General features: G+C 37.9%; 1 protein-coding gene and 1 long non-coding RNA gene across 3 annotated transcripts in view; one reads left to right on the forward strand and one right to left on the reverse strand.

Annotated features, from left to right (window-relative positions):
- The window catches only part of RFC3 (replication factor C subunit 3), a 622,442-nt gene that overhangs the window by 416,783 nt on the left and 184,197 nt on the right, over nucleotides 1-21,462 (forward strand). The gene's annotated exons all lie outside the window — the stretch shown is intronic.
- LOC114673561 (uncharacterized) overlaps nucleotides 9,863-21,462 on the reverse strand; it is a 617,687-nt gene continuing 606,087 nt past the window's right edge. For both annotated transcript variants that reach the window (XR_013407900.1, XR_013407899.1), the window contains 2 exons: nucleotides 15,368-15,504; nucleotides 9,863-11,390 (listed from right to left, as the gene is read on the reverse strand). This is a non-coding gene — a long non-coding RNA (uncharacterized LOC114673561). The remainder of the gene's footprint in view (nucleotides 11,391-15,367; nucleotides 15,505-21,462) is intronic.

Consider the following 21,462-nt stretch of genomic DNA (forward strand, 5'->3'; position numbering starts at 1 on the left):
CCCTGCACAAATTTACCTTTCTCACTACAAAGCTTGGGAAGTTGAATCATGTGTGAAATTTATTCGCCAGTGTCTTTATGTTACAGATCTCAAGTAATTCTTCCATTGAGTTCTTCAGTGCAGCAAATGCACCATTCTACTCTAACAACGATCCTCTGCAAATGATTTTTTTTTCTAAACTTTAGTCCAAAGTAATGACATTAGCAATGTCAGTGAAGGATTAAGAGGAAAATATATTTTATCAATAATAAATTGCTCTCTTTTTCTTTTATAGATATGAATTAAATACTTATTGCTTGTAGATACTAAAATGTAATTTTAGTGAAACACAACTCACAGAAAGACAAGGAGTTATTACAACTGGGGAAGAAGATGGAGTTTTGTTTCAGTTTGATCTTTCTAATTTCCTGCACTAACCACTGATTGATTCCTCTTGGCACAGAGCTAGACATGCAAGATACTTCCACTTGGGTGTTAATTAGAATCTTTACCTTGAGTGTGCTTCTGACAGTGTTTGCATATAACCCTTTCCTAGTAGAAAATGTCTGCAATTTTAAAGCATTCTTAGTTATTGTGGATGAAGAGAGAAAGGGGAAGGGGAAGAGAGGACCCACAGATGCACAACTGCAGGCAAAGGCAATTAGGATGATTAGGAGGAAGGTGTCTTTGGACAGAGCTAAATCAGTAGTTAGGGAGTAAAAGAAAGGTAATTTTTGATCCGGGATGGAAATTAGAACATACGATTTAATTACTCTGCTCTTACAAATGCCAGTTGAAGTGACCCAAATAATAGGGTAGGGGAGAAGTGCCAACGAACCCTGGCAACAATGGAAGAGTGTCACTTACCCTCAGAGACATTGAGGAAATCACGAAAGATGTGGTGCAAGACAGACAAAGGTGAGAGGAGAACCAGTAAACTGCAGACTTCATGCTTTCAGGGAAATGACTGCTTGTGTGGAATGAGCGGATTCTTGTCTTGGCAAGACTATCCTAACAATTTTGGAACAAATGGACTGCCTAAAATAATGAATAAGAGAGTAAGATAAGATGGCACTTGTAGAATAATTTTTATTTGTAGTTCTGGGTTACATGTGCAGATGCACAGGTTTGTTACATAGGTAAATGTGTGCCATGGTGGTTTGCTGTACCTATCAACCCATCACCTAGGTATTAAGCCCAACATGCATTAGCTATTTTTCCTGATGCTCTCCCTCCCCCAACCCTAGCCCCTGACAGACTCCAGTGTGTGTTGTTCCGCTCCCTGTGTCCATGTGTTCTCATTTTTCAGCTCTCACTTATAAGTGAGGACATGCAGTGTTTTGTTTTCTGTTCCTGCATTGATTTGCTGAGGATAATGTCTTCCAGCTTCATCCATGTCCCTGCAAAGGACATGATCTCATTTCTTTTTATGGCTGCATAGTATTCCATGGCATATATGTGCCACATTTTCTTTATTCAGTCTATCTTTGCTGGGCATTTGGGTTGATTCCATGTCGTTGCTATTGTGAATAGTGCTGCAATGAATGTACTAGGTACTAAATTGCAGAAAACATTTGATAATTATATGTTCATGTATCTTTGTAATAGAATGATTTATATTCCTATGGGTATATAGCCAGTAATGGGGTTGCTGGGTCAAATGATATTTCTGGTTCTAGATCTTTAAGGAGTCGCCACACCATCTTCCACAGTGGTTGAACTAATTTCCATTCCATCAACAGTGTAAAAGCATTCCTATTTTTCCACAGCCTTGCCAGCATCTGTTGTTTCTTGGGACTTTTTAATAAAGGCCATTCTGACTGGCAGGAGATGGTATCTCATTGTGGTTTTGATTTGCATTTCTCTAATGATCAGTAATGTTGAGTTTTTTTCATATGTTTGTTGTCTGCATTAATATCTTCTTTTGAAAAGTGTCTGTTTATGTCCTTTGCCCACTTATTAATGGGGTTGTTTGTTGGTTTGTTTTTGTAAATTTGATCCTACAAAAAAGAAGGCTGAGAAATGTGCTGGATGCAGAATCTCAGTGGGATACTATGTAATAGTAACAATAACAACATCTAATACTGATACAGTGTTCAGTATGTGCTGGGCACAGATTAAGTGTTCTGTAGATATTAACTCACTTAATCATTGCAACAAACCTATAGGTGAGTACTTAGATTATCCATCTTTAAGGATTAGGAGAAACCAGGTCTTAGAGAGGTTAAGTGATCATGATAGGCTATAAGGAAATTATGTGACTATCTCTCTGGACAAATAGATTCAATGCCAAATAATCAGAACTTAAAAGAGCCTAAATTATATGTCAGTTATTTAATAGATATCCTGTAATAAGCAACCAGTTAGAAAATACTATGGGGAAAAGAACCCCTTAACAATAACAACATAAAATGGTAAGAATAAATTTAATAAGAATATGCAGGGTGTATAATGAAATTATGCAATTTTACTGAAGGATATAAATAAACCCATAAATAAAAAGTGGGGGATAACAAGTCCTGTATGGGAAGACTTAATATTATAACAATATTTCTTCTCCATTTCTAGTTAGTCCCTAAGTTAAATGTACTATCAATCAATATCTGATTATGATTTTGAGAAGAAGACAGAATTTAATAAAAGTATCTCTCATTTTTAATTACAGAAATAACACACAAATGCATAATCTGATAATTTAAAAACCCTGTGTTATGGAATGTGGCCTTACTCTTGCTCATTGGTCACCCTTCCCATGAAAGTGCAGAGCGTATGTGCATTATCTGTGTAGGTATTGAAATCATGCAGAATATTGGGAAGTAGAGTGGCGGTGAGAAAGACAATACTCAAGGCACTAAATTCCAGACAATATTTGATAATCATATCAAGCAGGTAGAACAAGGAGTTTACAGAATCTGAACATATGATAACAGGCTTTGAAATAACTGGAGTTTTTTTAGGCAAGAGAGATGAAAAATGACCTTAAAATGGCTAAAGAAGTTGGAGGTATTTATCTCTAGCTGGAAACGAGGCTGGGACATAATTCATATTTTATGTCTCTTAGTGCTATTTTATTTTATAACTATATATTCCCATTACTTTGATGAAATAAAAATTAATTAAAATATCACCAGTGAAAAGATGGATGCATTTGTCAATAGAATGTTGTTATAATAATGTTAGATGGTAAAATGTGGATGGATTGCTCAACAAATAGTGCTAAAATAAATCACTAACCACTGAGGGAAAAGCAGTTAGATATTTACTTCAAATCAAATCCCAAAGATCATTGCATATTAACCAAAAGTTTAAACATTAAAATAGTGAAATGAGTAGGAGCAAATATAGTTATATATTTTCATGATCTTGGAATGAGAAAGGCTTTCATCCACTTATCACCATAGAAAGCAACCCAAGGGAAATAAAATCAAAAATTAAAAAACAAAGAATAAACAAAGAAAATATGTTTGCAATATAAGACAGATAAATGCTATTTATAGATTAGGAATTGTTTTAAATCAACAAGAAAAACATGGACACCTCAATTAAAAATCAATACAGAACATAAACAGGCAATTCATAAAGAAATGGGAACAGCCAATAAGCATTATTTCTGAAAGTTCAGCATTGCTAGAACTCAAAGATATATACACTAAAACCACTATATGCTATAATTTGCATCTGAAAAAATTTTAAATGTTTTCAAATAATATTTCTAGTGCTGGTAAGTGCAGGAAAATGGACATTCTTGTATATTTCTGGTTGTAGCTATAGACACAAGAAGAAAAGGGCAATTTTCTTCTCCAGATATTTTACATGAGCTTTAAATATTTGCTAAATCAATGAATTCATTAATAAAAGTATTTTTAAAGAATGGGGATATAAAAACTAATTTGAGCTTTATAGAAATTAACTTATAACAGACCCATTGTATGAAGCAACATATAAAATTCTTGATAGATCTTGTGTAATCTTTGCAAGAAGGGGACGATTTTTCTTTTCTTTTCTGGAGGCAGGGTCTCACTCTGTTGCCCAGGCTGGAGCACAGTGGTGCAATCTTGGTTCATGGCAACCTCCGCCTCCTAGACTCAGGTGATCCACCTCAGCCTCTCGAGTAGCTGGACTTACAGGCGTGTGCCACCATGGCCAGCTAATTTTTGTATTATTATTTTTTTTTTTTGTAGAGACTGGGTTTCAGCATGTTGCCCAGGCTGGTCTCAAACTCCTGGGCTCAAGCGATCCACCCACCTCGGGCTCCCAAAGTGCTGAGATTACAGGTGTGAGCGACCATGTCCATCCAAGATGATTTTTCACCCACTGGAATTCCTCTCACGGAAAGTACAGCTCGTTTGTGTATTTGCTTCTTTCTTACCTGCTTTTACATTAAATACTCACATAACAGGTCACAAAATATAATCATTAAACTCATCTGATGAGGCATTTTCTCATTTTTAACCTTGGAGTCAACAGCAAGCATATAGAAAGTGAGACAGAAATAAAGAGCAGTTGCGACAGTGATCAGAGACTGACAGGGCTCTTACTAATGTCAACCAATCTCACACAATGATGAACCTGAGATTATTATTTTTTTTTTAACAAGTGAAAGAGGCTGGCGCGCACGCCTGTCATCCTAGCACTTTGGGAGGCCACAGAGGGCGGATCACTTGCAAAAGTGAGGAGTTTGAAAGTAGCCTAGCCAACATGGTGAAACCCTGTCTCTACTAAAAATACAAAAAAATTAGGGCCGGGCTTGGTGGCTCATGCCTGTAATCCCAGCACTTTGGGAGGCTGAGGTGGGCGGATCAGCTGAGATCAGGAGTTTGAGACCAGCCTGGCCAACATGGCGAAACCCAGCCTCCACTAAAGATACAAAAATTAGCCCAACGTGGTGGCATGCAACTGTAATCCCAGTTACTCGGGAGGCTGGGGCAAGAGAATCGCTTGGACCCGGGAGGCAGAAGTTGCAGTGAGCCGAAATTGTGCCACTGCACTTTGGCCTGGGTGACAGAGCAAAACTTGGTCTCAAAAAAAAAAAAAAAAAAATTACCCGGGTGTGGTAGTGGGCGCCTGTAATCCCAGGTACTCGGGAGGCTGAGGCAGGAGAGTCGCTTGATCAGGGGAGGCAGAGGTTGCAGTGAGCCAAGATTGTACCACTGCACTCCCGGCTGGGTGACAGAATGAGAGAAAGAAAAGAAGAGAAAAGAAAAGAAAAGAAAGAAGGAAGGAAGGAAAAGAAAGAAAGAAGAGAAGGAGGGAGGAGGGAGCTAATTATTCCCACGCCGCACGTGGAATAATTAGTAATTCAGGTGACCTTCAGAAACAATTTGCAACCTTCATTCATTGGTGGGACTCAAAAAGCACTATTTGGTTTCTTATAGGTTAATTCAGTCCCTTGATTCTTAAAATCCTTCATGGTTAGTTTGTAAATTAATCAAACTTCAAGGTCACCTTCCATTTCTCTTTGTTGATTTCATAGATTATTTGATTACTTGAAGATGCTCAAAGACCTAAAAAGACTAGGTGTTTTGTGTAAGATAATAATGGCAATGAAGGCTACAATTTCTGTAGGAAAAAAAGCCATAGTCATACATTTTTTAATAAGAAAACAAAATCTGTTTTTTTAATTGAAGAAAAAGAGTGACTATCCCAGAATAAAAAGGCCTTGAAAGAGCCTACCCAAACCTGAACTGTCAGAATAGTTCTTGAGCAGACTTTGTTTAATTTATGTTTATAAATTACAGTCTACTCACTGCCCCTGCCTTTTTTTTTCAAGGCCACAGTCAATGCCTCTAAGATAAGAATCATAAATTCCCACACAGAATCACAAGCAACCAGAGACCTTTGGGATCACTTTCTTTTCTGAGGCCAGAGTCTCTGTGTGCTTACGGGAGGTGACAGGACGGGTTTGTGGAGCCTCTTGCTTGTTTTATTTCACCTGACTTGTTGTAGATGTAAAACCATAGCTGCTCCTCCTGCAATAAGACAGCCCATTTGCTCAGTTTCTAACAAATATATTTTCCCACTTTCTAGCATTTATCATCCTTATTCCATAATGTTTTATAATAATTGCACCCCAGGTTGTATAGATAACCTGAATAAAATATGTTAGTTTGACAATCTTTGAAATTACGACTTTCAGGTGACACATGTGTGTGCATATATCCTAGCATTTTACAGAAATAGGCCTAGATGCAGAGAAGCGAAGTGTCTGAATGGGGCAAAAAGGGAACTTTTGACTTTAATTTCTTTATACACTGGTTCTTGCTCAGAACGCTACATGTGTACACATAGGCCATTTGGTAGTACAGAATTCTCTTTTCTGGTCCTCCAGACATAATGAGACATGCCTGAATTCCAGAATGAAGACAGCTATGACCACATTTACCCATTCATTTAGTTTTCATTCAGTTCTTCATGGCATATTTATTGAGCCCTTACTTTGTGTAGGCAGGATGGAAAGCACAGGGGACACAGAAAAGATCAAGGAGGATGAGAAGGATAAGGTATCTGCCATAGCAGAGCTTATGTGTTTATATAGGAGTCAGACAATTCAAAAATATGGAAATAAATAGCCGAAAATAATTAAGCTTATAGTAAGGAGTAAGAGAGTTCTAAGGCAAAGGGTATCTTGGATGGGTGGAGGGTCAGAAAAAGCCTCTCCAAAGAGATGGTATTAAAGCTGAGACCTGAAGAATTGAAGAAATTAAGAAGCCAGTCACACAATTCTAACATATTTTAGTAGCAGAACGCTTTTTAAAAATGAAATCATTAGTGGAATACCACTCAAAAGCAAGTAAAATAGACTTGCTCTGATGGAAGCCATTTAGGGCTTTTGCTCTGCTCACTCAGCCTCTCTTAACCAACCCTAAGGAGGCCCTGGATATTCTTGGAGACCTTTTTCTAGTATCAGGATGAGTTGTCTCAATAAATAATCCTCAAAACATAATCCAGGGTTTTGTGGAACATGGTTTGAAAACCACTGGCCTGGGTGAAGCCAGTAGGCAATTGCTTCACACTGTCCCACCCTGATAATCAGACACAAAGATACATACCTTTTACTCAGCAGTTGAGCCTGTGTTCAGCCCTGACACAGATTTTAATCTTTCCCCTTTATGTCCTGTAAGTTTAGATACACAAAGCACCACTGCTGTGTTCTTTGTCTAAAGCTTCAGTGATCAATAACCTAGCTAAAATGCTTTGGATACTTGAATTAACATGAGATCATTAATGATAATAATAAATGCCTCTTAATTGTATCTAAATATAGTAAGCCTTAGTTAAATACTGAGTGAATAAGCACTTCCCTTGGACATCTCCTTTTGGACATAATGGAAGAAGGCTTCACTTCCATACCCTCTGCCGTTTGTTCATTCATTCCCATTCTGTACTGCATAAGACAAACAGAAGCAATTTGTACTTTTGAGTAGTCAACATGTTTTCTTTTCTTATTTTAATTTCATTAACATATGCCAAAGAATGAAATACTTCAAAAATATAGTACTTAATTTAGGCTGGTTGTTGTTGTTGTTAATTTGTTATGGTAGGAGTATCCAAGCATAAAGAAAGAATAAATTTAATCAAATTACTCACACTAGGTTTAAGAAACAGTATCTGTCTTTGTGAACTATCTAGCCAATTACCTTACGCTGCCATTTAAATAGTGATTCACAAACAAACATCTAGATTTTTCTTATGGAATCCAGCCAAGCTACATTTCCTTTGCACTGAAAAAATTTTAAAGTCATGAATGATTAAAGTCCATCAACTACGTGATAACTATGGATGCACAATTTTTCTTCAGGATCACTGGAATTTAAATAAGACAGACTGCTTTGGTAAACCAATTATAAAAAGATCATAAAAAGCATCGCCTTTCAAATGTCATAAAGAGCTAATGGTCCCCTGGTGAAATCCAAATAAATGTAAGCTATTTTCAGCTTTGATCTCTGGTTTTATTTTACTAGAACTCAATTTTAAAAGTTTGTGCCTAGTATTTTTAGCACCAAGTTGCCAGTCACTATATCATATCTGCAACATAAAAGAGAATGCAGTGAATTGAATCACTATCCCACTTGATAAATACTCAAGGTCAAGGAGACTTAGGAAGGAAAAATAGTATGTAGTGGGTTGTTAGAAAGCAATGGAAGAATAAAACAGACCTTTAAGAAGCAGGAGATGCAGGAATGTATTAATATATATATTCCAGTTTGTCTCTTGATTTATACCTCTATCATTCTGGTCAATGCAATTCAACGATTGGAGGAGGTCAAAGTGCCTGACTGAGTTCATATTCAGACTTCACCGTTTAAAAGTTCTGTGACCTTGGGCAAATTCCCTTAATTTCTTTAAGCCTCTTTTTTATCATCTATAAAATGGAGATTAGACAGTCTGCATCACAACACTTTTGTGAGAATTAAGTCACATAATTCTACTTAAAGTACTGTATCAGTGCATTCTCACACTGCTACAAAGACACACCTGAGACTAGGTAATTTATAAAGAAAACAGGTTTAATTGTCTTATAGTTCTACAGGTTGTACCGGCTTCTGCTTCTGGGGAAGCCTCAAGAAACTTACAATCATGGTGGAAGGCAAGGGGGAAGCAGTCACATCTTCACATAGCTGGCAGGAGAGAAAGAGTACATGGGGAAGTGCTACACACTTTCAAACAACCAGATCTCGTGAGAACTCTATTATAAGACAGCACTACGGGGATGGTGCTAAACCATTAGAAACCACCCCCATGAATCAATCATCTCCTGCCAGGCCCCTCCTCCAACACTGAGGATTACAACTGGACATGAGATTTGGGTGGGGACACAGAGCCAAACCATACCAAGTACTTAGCGCCACATAATAATCTGTCTTAATGTATGCTTACTGTTATTATAAAACAATCATGAAGGGTTATTATATGACAGCTACTGGCATAAGACAGGTTCTGGGGATACACAAATGAGTAAAAGAGTGTGTTTTCAAAGGATTGCCAATTTCAAAGCATCTGGAGCACTACATAGGATTGGATAACAGGTATCCCCAGCCATGCCAAAATCCTGTTTTGTGATTCATACCCTTTCCACCATCTCTGTGGTGTTTTCAGGGGACACAGAAATGACCTGGAAGCCGAACAGCAGCTGGACTGGCAACATTTATTTTCTTGTCATGTAAGCTGCTTCATCTTTCATCTGAAGTTTACTCTTCTAATTTAGAAGTTTTTTGGGGGGTGGAACCTCACAGGGAAGTAAATTAAGCATTTTTGTTGTTGTTTTGCTATGTTGGATTGATAAACTGACAGACTGACACAGGGGATGTAATAGCACCTTTCCTATTCTTCTTCCTAGTTATTCTCTCCCATTTCCTTCTAAGAAGGACATTTTATTGATCTTTTCCCTAAAAATCTTGGCCACTGTGATGGTTGTTACAGGATGGTTTTGGGCAGCTGGGATCCCAGAGGTTGAGTCATGCTTTGCAGTGTAGAGCTTAAGACTGACCCTCCTTTAGGTCTTTCTTCAAGTTTCTGACAAAAGCTTCCATCTGATAGTTCTTCCTGCCTTGGTTACATTTTCATGGATATCGATTTGTCTCAATAAACAATCCCCCACAATTAATAGATTTGATCAGTCAAATGAGAAGTGACTGATGGTCAAAATCCATTTTTTCCCTGTTATCACGTGGTTGCCCTATAAAGACCCAGAGTTAAGTGAAACCCTCTCCCGAGGGTTTCCATTTTTCTGGTCATTTCTGGCTGTGACCTGCTGCTTCTGCAGGGTCCTGGAACTTGCTCATGCCTCACTTCTTGCAGCTTCGCCTATTCTCTTCTTTATGGAAATGTAGATATGGAAATCAGGCTTTTTCTCATTTCCCTCAAAAATTACTCACCCAAGATATTTTGTGTATTGACAATTTTATTAAAGATTTAGGATACAAACATGAATTGAGCTACAGAAATGCAAAAAAAAAAAATCAGTGTTAGTCTTCCCTTTAAAAAAGATTTCTTGATTGTTTACACTAAATGGGTTGTAAGCTGTGGCCATATTAGTTGGATTGCTCTCTCCTCTCTGTTTTGTAAACCTGTGAAAATACACACTCATGTCATTTATTATTCAGACAATGCAACTTTCTTAAATTCTACCAGCAACGTAGTATTGTACCCTTAAGTTTCAGTGTTGTGTTCTGTTAAACAATAGACCATCTATACTAGGTGGAGGCCTCATGAATGGGATTTGTGCCCTCATAAAAGAGATTCCAGAGAGCTGCCTTGCTCCTCCTGTCATTTAAGGACACAGCGAGAAATTGCCATCTGTCTGTGTACCAGGAAGAGCTGCTTAGAACCTGCCTTGATCTTAGATTTATCAGCTTCTTTTCCTTTGAGTAGATACCCAGTAGTGGGATTGCTGGGTAAAATGGTAGTTATATTTAGTTCTTTAAGGAATCTCCATACTGTTTTCCATAGTGGTTGTACTAGTTTACATTCCCAGCAGCAGCGTAAAAGTGTCCCCTTTTCACTACATCCACACCAACATCTGGTTTTTTTTTTAATTTTTATTTTTAAATTATGGTCATTCTTGCAGGAGTAAGGTGATATCTCACTGTGGTTTTGATTTGCATGTCCTTGACAATTAGTGATGTTGCACATTTTTTCATATGTTTGCTGGCCATTTGTATATCTTCTTTTGAGAATTGTCTATTCATGTTCTTAGCCCGTTTTTTGATAGGATTATTTTTTTTCTTGTTTGATAGGATTGTTTTTTTCATGATTTGTTTAAGTTCCTTGTAGATTCTGGATACTAGTCTTTTGTCAGAGGCATAGTTGGTGAAGATTTTCTCCCAGTCTGTGGGTTGTCTGTTTACTCTGCTTAGTATTTCTTTTGCTGTGCAGAAGCTTTTTAGTTTAATTAGGTCCAATCAGTTTGTCCTTGTTTTCATTGCATTTGCTTTTGGGTTCTTAGTCATGAACTCTTTGCCTAAGCCAATGTCTAGAAGAGTTTTCCTAAAGTTATCCTCTAGAAATTTTATGGTTTCAGGTCTTAGATTTAAGTCTTTGATATCTTGAGTTGATTTTTGTATAAGGTGAGAGATGGGGATCCAGCTGCATTCTTCTACATGTGGCTTGCCAATTGTCCCAGCACCATTTGTTGAACAGGATATTCTTTCTCCACCTTATGTTTTTGTTTGCTTTGTTGAAGATCAGTTGGCTGTAAGTATTTGACTATATTTTGGGTTTCTATTCTGTTCCATTGGTCTATTTGCCTATTTTTATACCAGTATCATGCTGTTTTGGTAACTATAGGTTTGTAGTAGAGTTTGAAGTCAGGTAATGTGATGCCTCCAGATTTGTTCTTTTTGCTTAGTCTTGCTTTGGCGATGTGGGGTCTTTCTGGTTCTACATGAATTTTAGGCTTGTTTTTTCTAGTTCTGTGAAGAATGATGGTATTTTCAGGGTTGAAGTAGAAGGTTGATTATTAAATTACTCAAGGAGATAACAGAGAAAGGTGAAAACCAACTTAAAGAAATTTTTTAAAAATACAGGATACAGCTGAAAAATGCTCCAGAGAAATTAATGTCATAAAAATAAAACAATCACAATTTTTGGAAATGAACAACACACTTAGAGAAATACAAAATGCACTGGAAAGTTTCAGCAATAGAATGAAACAAGTATAAGAAAGAATTTCTGAGCTCAAAGATGAGGCATTCAAATTAACCCAATCTGACAAAGGTAAAGAAAAAAGAATAATGAATGAAGCCTCCAAGAAATTTGGGATCATGTTAAACAGCCGCACCTAAGACTAATTGGTGTTCCAGAGGAAGAAGATAAATCTGAAAATTTGGAAAATATATTTGAGGGAATAGTCAAGGAAAACTTCCACCCTTATGACCTAATCACTTCCTAAAGACCCCCCTCCACATACCATCACTTTGGGGATAAGATTTCAACACATACATTTTGGGAGGAGACAAATATTTATACCATAGGAGAATGGCTCTGTTAGAAAGACAGTTACAAGTGTGTCCCTGGGCTTTGGTATTGGGTTCAAGAATAGATTTTCTGTGCAATAATGAGGGAGGCAGAGAAAGCAGTGTGCTAAGTGCTCAGTGGAGAAGTAGCAGGAGAGAAGACAGAGCAGGCAGGCAAAGAACCAGGAAGAGACATGACTACTTAATCTTCTTTCTCTCAGTCCCCAAAGAAATTTACTCAGTAGCTCCTGCTGGATCTTGCTCTGAAGTATATTTCAAATACGATATTTCCCCATCTCCACTTATCCCACCAAAATCAATAGCAACTTAAGCAGTAGAAACTAAGAATAAGGGTAGCCGTGTTTCTAACATGAACCTAGAGTAAAAGCAACAAATGCTCCCTTCTGAGGGAACAAGTACTAGAATTGCATTGGGGCCACCATAATGACCATTTTACTTCTTGAGTTACAGTTGTATCTTGAATGTTGATAATCAATGCTCTAATTCTCTGGGCTGCCTGGAAGGTAGCTTCTCAGAGTGCATCCTTTCTCCTTAATTCATGATATTTCCATAGAATGTATCTCTGTCAATTGAGAGGTAGCCTAATGTGCCTGTCTGTGCCCGGCAACGTGAAAGTATCTGGGGACTGTGCTGGTCTTCCAGGGCCTCGTTGCAATATAAGTTGTATTCAACTCTTATAGGAAATTGACAAAATATGAGCCTGAAGCAGGGAATCCTATAGTGATATCCACAGTGCCTGGAAGGACATGAAGATACATCCTTTACTGAAAAGAGATCCCCAAGTACACAAACAAAGCACAGAGAGAAGGGTAAAATTGTTTTGCAAGTGGTTACTATGTTTTGTTGTTTTATTTTTATTTATTTATTTTTTTTGAGACGGAGTCTCCTCTGTCGCCCAGGCTGGAGTGCAGTCGCCGGATCTCAGCTCACTGCAAGCTCCGCCTCCCGGGTTTACGCCATTCTCCTGCCTCAGCCTCCCGAGTAGCTGGGACTACAGGCGCCCACCACCTTGCCCGGCTAGATTTTTGTATTTTTTAGTAGAGACGGGGTTTCACCTTGTTAGCCAGGATGGTCTCGATCTCCTGACCTCATGATCCGCCCACCTCGGCCTCCCAAAGTGCTAGGATTACAGGCTTGAGCCACCGCGCCCGGCCTGTTGTTTTATTTTTGCATGAAGTCACCTATCAGTTCATACAGAATCAACCTCACATGGGGCCTGTAAGTATCTTTTCACTTTGATTGTCCTATCTCTTCTCCCTTGGCATTGTTCTTGGTCTTTTAAGCCTCTTGCCTCCTTTCAGGGCCCTAAATATCTGCTAGGCAGTTCTTTGGAGATTCCTAAAGGCACCTGAGGGGCCCTGTGGGACCTTGCATCCCAAAAGTTAGTTGCTTGGGGCAGTCTTTAAGTCCTTCAAGTTCTTCCCAAGGAAGTCTACCAAAGAGGATTTTTTTGTCCTACTGGCACTGACCGCTTCCTGTGAGTTATTACGCTTCCATCCTGTTTTACCAGTGATAGAGAGAGGAAGAATTAACAAAGAAGGAGGCAGGGAAGAAATCCCATCTTGTCATCTGTGTGTGAAAAGGCACTGCCATGGTTACACTGTTCTAGGTTGCAGTTAATAAACACTCACAAATTGCCCATGAGCGTTTTATTCTTGTTATGCTAATATGTAAATATTAGATTTTAGTTTCTCTGTTTCTAATGTATGGGGGAGCCTGGATTCATCACAGGAGGGATAGAAGATGGAGACTGTGGTTTGGAGGCACAGTGCCTGTAACATCTTACTCTGTAGATTTAATAATGTATTTTCCCCCAAGCAGTATTTGCCTTCTGCACCTATGCCAGATACCACAGAGTGACTGTTTAATTTGCAAAACCTATAATGAAGGTGAATGGCAACTAGCAGCATGCAGGATAATCTAGATTACAAAATCACAATTAAGGTAAAAAGGCTTCATCAGTATTGGTCATCACACATTGAGCCATCACTTTTGAGAAAGAACATAATATTCAACCCATTGTCATAATCACCAGCTATAATTAACATTCCACAAGTCTGTTTCTTCCCATGCCTAAACTCTCCCAGTTCACAAAAAAACTCTGCTTGCTATCCTCTCAAAAACCTGCATTCCTTTTCAGGCCAGAGAATACAATTTGTACCTTTGTGCAGTGTCCTACAAAATCAGGAATCAGTGACCAACAGCCCCTGGGCTGGAACTGGAGCTCTTGAAACTGCACATAATAAGTTGTAGTGATTAAGAAGGTAAGGAGAAATAGGACTGAACTTTAACTGTGATTCTCTTGGTGAATATTTGCAAAAGCTCTTGGGACCATCACTTGAGGGTTTCTTTTTTAGCAGCTGGAATTCACTGACATGGAAAGGAAAATCTTCAGAGCCTTTTATATTGTCCCCATAAAGCCACACAAGGTTCAAACTGGTTATACCAACCCTTTCTGAGAAGTTCAGAGCATCTCAGTGAAGGACCCTTATTCATGAGTTACAGCCTCCTTCTCATAAACATCTTTATAGGTTGTTGTGCTTGATGGTGTGTGACTCTACCAAAGAGACGGATTGCACTAGGTTGAGTCCTTGACCACAGAACAAAATGTGTATGGTGGTGAGTGGCCTGAAGGATGGAGCATGATAACGTATGTACCCAACTAGAATCTTTCTTGCTGAATGGTGGCTGTCTAATCCAATTGTGTCTCCTGTCTCTTAAGGAATCTGAATGCAAAACTGTAAATAACTTGACACAGCAGAGTATTGTATAAATCAGTACACACAGCTATAAGAAACAAACAAACAAAAAATAACTCGATTGTCTAGGCTAAAAGAATTTATTGGAAGGATGTTGGGGTGCCCAGGATTGATTTGAGACTAAAGGACTAGGCTGGGGAAATAGGCAGGACCCATGGATCTGTGGAAGACTGGACGGCAGGAGACACAGAAGGAGCTACGCAGCAGGTTCACAGTGCCCCTGAGGCATTGTGCTGTAGCGATTGTGAAATGACCTCCAGACATCTCTTACAACATTGATTAGTTTTCTCTGAGATTCAGTGACCCCAAGCTCTACATCAAATATTCATTCCTTAGTTATCCAGGTAGAGAATGGGACAGGTTGGCTCCAGTATTCTTTGCAGCAGGAGCTGGGTACTAGCGCTTTAATGATCACACACAATGAAAGATTATTCTCAGAGATCAAAGTGCCATTTGGAAGAGGGGCTTGGAATATTTGTCCCCTACAAATTCTGTATGTCAAATGACAACTGTCTTCACTCCTTTTTGCTGCTTAACATACACACTTACACCCTTCTTCCCAAATCTACATGAAAATTAGAAAACAAAACAAAACAAAAAACTCCACAGACTATACAATGCCACTGTGCTTCACATTTCAGTGAACTGTCTTACCTCTGCTTTGTAAGAAGTCTCCTCAAATTCCTATAAATTACTTGCTTCAGTTTTGAGTTGAGGATTTCTGGCCATTCACTGACTTTCTAGAATTATCAAACCAACTTCATCATGATATTCACCTACATTTCTTGTGTCTAATAGAAGGAATGAAAAGGAAAGACAAGGGAAATTGGTTAAAATATATAAATATATTCATTAACCATTAAGGAAGGGAATAGGGTGGTAGATATAGTTTTTGTTTCTGAAATTATTATGAGCTGAATTTATGACTCCCATCCTGCCTTACCACATTGCCCCTGCATTTGGCAAGAACATTAGATGGCCAGTGTTCTTTGAGTATTAAAATATCAATTTAATTTCTGATGGATCATGGACACAAATGGCCAAGAGGTATTCTCAACTTCCTAATTCAATAGTATCATGGCTATGTTTCCTGTTAAAAGCAGTCTTTGCTTTGGGACTAAAATATCTAAACCAATGAAGTCCAATTTGCATGCTGACTAAAATTCACCATGAGTTAGGAACTGTTTCTTGAGACAATATTACATACTTGCAAAAGGCCATAGCTTTGTTCTAAAAATATGAGTCTTCTGTGACTTCCCTGTAGAGGCTTGCCACAGGCTATACACAGCATCACAATCTGGCACAAACACTTCAAACAACACTGAACCTACAGGGTCATAAAGGTTGAATACCATAGTCTAGACCTGTTGAAAATTTTCTCTTGCTCTAGACTCTTAAAACAGAAGAATTTTGTTTCCCAGAAAATGCCTTGAACATCAAATACAAATATAGTTCATATCGCTTCCAAAATCCAAGTAATGCCACCTAGCTTCTTGATATAGAGCACAGTTGATTTTTTTCATTTTGGAGGAGATATTCCAAAATGTCCCTGGCTACTGGAATGCCACAAATTTCACGAAGAAATTATTTCTTACCTTATTGCCAAGGCATCCAGTGTACTAAAAACACTTGCTTTCCAAGACCTATTAGCATGATGTCATCAAAATGCTAGACTGAGAAAGCCAAGGTCCATATTGACTTAACTGAAGTCCAAAACTAGGAGGTTCACATGTCCCTGAGTTAAACATCCTTCAAATGAAAGCAAATTTCTGTTGTTCCCTGCTTATTGGAGCAAAGTAAAAAGAATAAACAAGATCAAAGGTTGTATATCAGGTGTTCAACAATTATAACCGTATCAATAATGTCCAATCCAATTGGAGGTACACTCATTTAAGTGGTCCAGTGTTATACTACTAGATTCACCTATTTTGTACTATTCATACTAGACAATTAAATGGAAATACAGTAAGATTCTATACCTGTGCATCTTTCCAGTATTTGATGATGGTCCTAATCTCTATGATTTCCTCAGGGATATTGAAATGGTTTTTTATTTACTAAATGAATAACAAAGAATAGCTCCAATAGAATTCCAATGGCCCTTCTGACAATCCTTAGTTATGGATCAAAGAGTCAGTGGGCTCACATGTTAATAATAAAAAGACAAATATCCAAATTAAAAGAGATCTGTGTAGATATTTCTCCAAAGAAGACATACAAAAGGCTAACAAGCACATGAAAAGATTCTAAACATCATTAGTCAAGGGAAATGCAAGTAAAAACCACAATGAGATACCATTTCTTACCCACTAGCACAGCTATCATAACATAGAGATAACGAGAAGTGTTGGTGAGGATGTGGAGAAGTCAGAACCCTAATACACTGCCGGAGGGAATGTAAAATGGTGCAGCCACTTTGAAAAACAGTCTGGCAGTATCTTAAAAAGTTAAACATACCATTTAACCCAACAATTCCACTCCCAGGAATACATCCAAAAGTAATGAAAACATACATCCACCCAAAATGTGTCCATAAATGTTCATAGCTATATGATCCATAATAACCAAAAGGTAGAAACAAACCATATATCCCTCAACTGGTAGTAGATACACCAATGTGGTCTATTCGTACAATGGAATAATACTTGGCTATGAAAGGGGATGAAGTATCAATACATAATACTATATGGGTGAACCTTAAGAACATTATGCTGGCTGGGCATGGTCGCTCACGCCTGTAATCCCAGCACTTTGGGAGGCCGAGGTGCATGGATCACTTCAGGTCAGGAATTCAAGACCAGCCTGGCCAACGTGGTGAAACCCCATTTCTACTAAAAATAGAAAAATTAGCTGGGCATATTGGCATGTGCCTGTAGTCCCAGCTACTCAGGAGGCAGAGGTGAGAGAATCCCTTGAACCCAGGAGACGAAGGTTGCTGTGAGCTGAGATCGCACCATTGCACTGTAGCCTGGATGACAAAGTGAGACTCCATCTCAAAAAAAAAAAAAAAAAAAAAAAAGACATTATGCTAAGTGAGAGAAGCCAGACATAAAAGACCACATATTATGAATAATCTTCACTTTTGTACTAGAATATATTAAGTTACTTTGAAATCATTCGATCCCTTTGGGTCTAATTTGTAATATTTGTTACAGGCATTAGTGAGCCTAGATATAATTATCCTCCAATACTAAAGCAAAACTCTTTTGTGCACTCTACCAATACCGTATGAATCATGAAGTTTTTCCAACTGACTGGAGGGAATACGCACTACTCCCAGTTCTGTAAGAGCATTGAGTACTGTTGTCTCTAATTCTTTCACATGTTTCTTTCACCAACCTTGAATAATTTACTCACACAAATGCACTAATCAGTAATCAACTGAATATGCCAACCTGATTTAAGAGCCCTTGAGTCTTAAGGGAACAATGGAGGTTGCTTGGCAGCACTCTATGTGCCTGTCATGGGCAGCAGCCATGGGGTGAGTCTCCTCTAGCTTTGGAAAGGGGATGAAAGAGTGAGAAGGACCACATCTTGGGGTTTGTGTGCCAGCTTAGCCACAGTACAATAGAACACCAGGTAAATTTCTAAGGTTTTTGACTCTGGTCCCTGGCTCCTGGATGGCACCTCAGGACATGCCCGGAGCCTGGGGTAACTTGCCACCTGGAAAGACGGACACAGGATTGTCAGGCTTCACTATCTGCTGATTGTGGAACCCCAGAGCCTTGAGCAAACACAGTTGATAGCCAGGGAGTGGTTACAGCAGGCCTTGGGTGAGACCCAGTGTTGTGCTGGCTTCAGGTCTGACTCAGTGCAGTCATAGTGGTTGTATCCACAGAGGTGCTTATGTTTCTTAACCCAAAGCTCCAGGTGGCTCAGAACGTGGAGACGGACTCCATTTTTGTGAGATAAAGTAAGGAAAGAGAACATGATTCTCTGCATAATAATCTAAAGAATTCTCCCAGATTATGTCTAAGACCATAAGGCAGTACCTCTACAAGTCTGCAAGAACCGTAGTGTTACTGGGCTTGAGGTGCCCCCTAATGCAGATGCAGCTTAGATCACCACACCCAATTCTTTTCAAAGACCTGGAAAGCCTTCCTAAGAAGGGCCGGTACAAACAAGCCTAGACTGTGAAGACTATGATAAGTACCTAAGTCTTCAATGCCTAGACACAAAAGAACATGCACAAGTATCAAGGCCGTTCAAGAAAACATGACCTCACAAAATGAATGAAATAAGGCACCAGGGACCAATCCTGAAGAAACAGAGGTATGTGAACTGTCAAACAGGGAATTCAAAATAGCTGTTTTGAGGAAACTCAAAGAAATTCAAGATAACACAGATAAAAAGTTTATAATTCTATGAGATAAATGTAACAAAGGCATGGAAATAATTAAAAAGAATCAAGCAAAAATTCTGGAACTGAAAAATGCAATTGACATACTGAAGACATCAGAGTCTTTCAATAACAGAATTGATCAAACAGAAGAATTAGTGTGAAGACAGTTTATTTTGAAATACACAGTCAGGAAACCAAAGAAAAAAAGAATAAAAAACAATGAAGCGCACCCATAGGATCAAGAAAATAACCTCAAAGGGAAAACCTAAGAGTCATCACCTTGAAACAGGAGGTAGAGAAAGAGATAGGGGTAGAAAGTTTATTCAAAGGAATAATAACAGAGAACTTCTTAAACCTAAAGAACAATACAAAGATCCAAGTACAAGAAGGTTACAGAACATCAAGCAAATTTAACCCAAATAAGAGTATCTCAAAGCATTTAATCATCAAACTCCCAAACAACCTAATGATGCATCTTAAAGAGCTAGAAAAGCAAGAGCAAACCAAACTCAACATTAGTAGAATAAAATAAATAATAAAAATCAGAGAAGAAATAAATGAAATAGAAATGAAGAGAACAATTAAAAATTTGTGTTTTTTTTAAACTAAATAAAACTGACAAACCTTTAGCCAGACTAACTCAGAAAAAGAGAAAGAAGATTCAAATAAATAAAATCCTGGGTAAAAAGGGAACATTACAACAGATACCACAGAAATTCACAGGATCATTAGGGGCTACTATGGCTACTATCTGCCAATAATTTGAAGATCTAGAAGAAATCAACAAATTCCTAGACACATACCAAGATTAAACCAGGAAGAAATTCAAAACATGAACAGACCAATAACAAGTAACAAGATCTAAATTCCAATCAAAAGACTTCCAGTAATTAAAAACAAAAACAAAAAAGCCTATGAGCTGACTTTAAATGACCAAACATTTAAAAATAACAAATACCAATTCTATTGAAACTATTCTTAAAAGTGGTGGAAGAGGGAATACTTCCAAAGATATTCTATGAGGCCTCTATCACCCTGATACCAAAACCAGACAAACACACATGAATAAATAAGAACTACAGGCCAATATCATGGATGAATATTGATGTAAAAATTCTCTGAAGAATACTAGCAGACTGAATTCAACAACACATTAAAAAGATCATTCATCATGACCAAGTGGGATTTATCCCAGGGATGCAAGAAAGTTGCAACTTATGCAAATCAATCAATATGATACATCATATTAACAGAATGAAAGACAAAAACCATATGACCATTTCAATTAATGTTGAAAAAGCATTTGATAAAGTGCAACAACCCTTCATGATAAAAACCCTGAAAAACTGGTATTGAGGGAACATACCTAACATAACAAAAGTCATATACAACTTTTGTGTGTCCTATGACACACAGCTAGCATCATACTGAATGGGGGACAACTGAAGGCCTTTTCTCTAAGATCTGGAACACAACAAAGATGCCGTCTGTCACCATAATTATTCCATATGGTACTGGAAGCTCCAGCTAGAGCAATCAGACAAGAGAAAAAAATAAAGGGCATCCAAATTGGAAAGGAGGAATTCAAATTTTCCTTGTTTACAGATGATATGATCTCATATATGGAAAAACTAAAAGCCTCCACCAAAAAACCCAAAACTATTAGAACTGACAATTTGTAAAATTACAGGACACAAAATCAACACATGAAAGTTAGTAGCATTTTTATATGCTAACAGGGAACAATCTGAAAAAGAAATTAAGACAGTAACTCCATTTATCATAGCTGCAAATAAAATAAAATACTCGGAAATTAACTTAACAAAAGAAGCGAAATATCTGCACAGTGAAAACCATATAACACTCATGCAAGAAATCAAAGAGGAAACACAAAAATGGAAAAACATTCCATGTTCATGGATTGGAAGAATCAATATTGTTAAAATGTCCATACTACCCAAAGCAATCTATAGGTTTAATACAATTCCTATCAAAATGCCAATGACATTCTTCACAAAAACAAAATCCTAAAATTTATATGGAACTACAAAAGACTCAGAATAGCCAAAGCTATCCTAAGCAGGAAGAACAAAACTGGAGGAATCACATTACCTGACTTGAAATTACACTACAGAGCTATAGTAACCATAATAACATGGTACTGGCATAAAAACAGATACATAGACCAGTAGAACAGAATGGAGAGCACATAAATAAACTCATACATCTACAGTGAACCTTATTTTTGACAAAGATTCTAAGAACATACATTGGGGAAAGGACAGTCTCTACAATAAATAGTGTTGGGAAAACTGGATATCCATATACAGAAGAAGGAAACTAGATACCCATCTATCACCTTAAACACAAAAATCAAATCAAAATGGATTAAATACTTGAATCTAAG

Source organism: Macaca mulatta, chromosome 17, assembly GCF_049350105.2.
Source record: "Macaca mulatta isolate MMU2019108-1 chromosome 17, T2T-MMU8v2.0, whole genome shotgun sequence".
NCBI lineage: Eukaryota > Metazoa > Chordata > Mammalia > Primates > Cercopithecidae > Macaca > Macaca mulatta.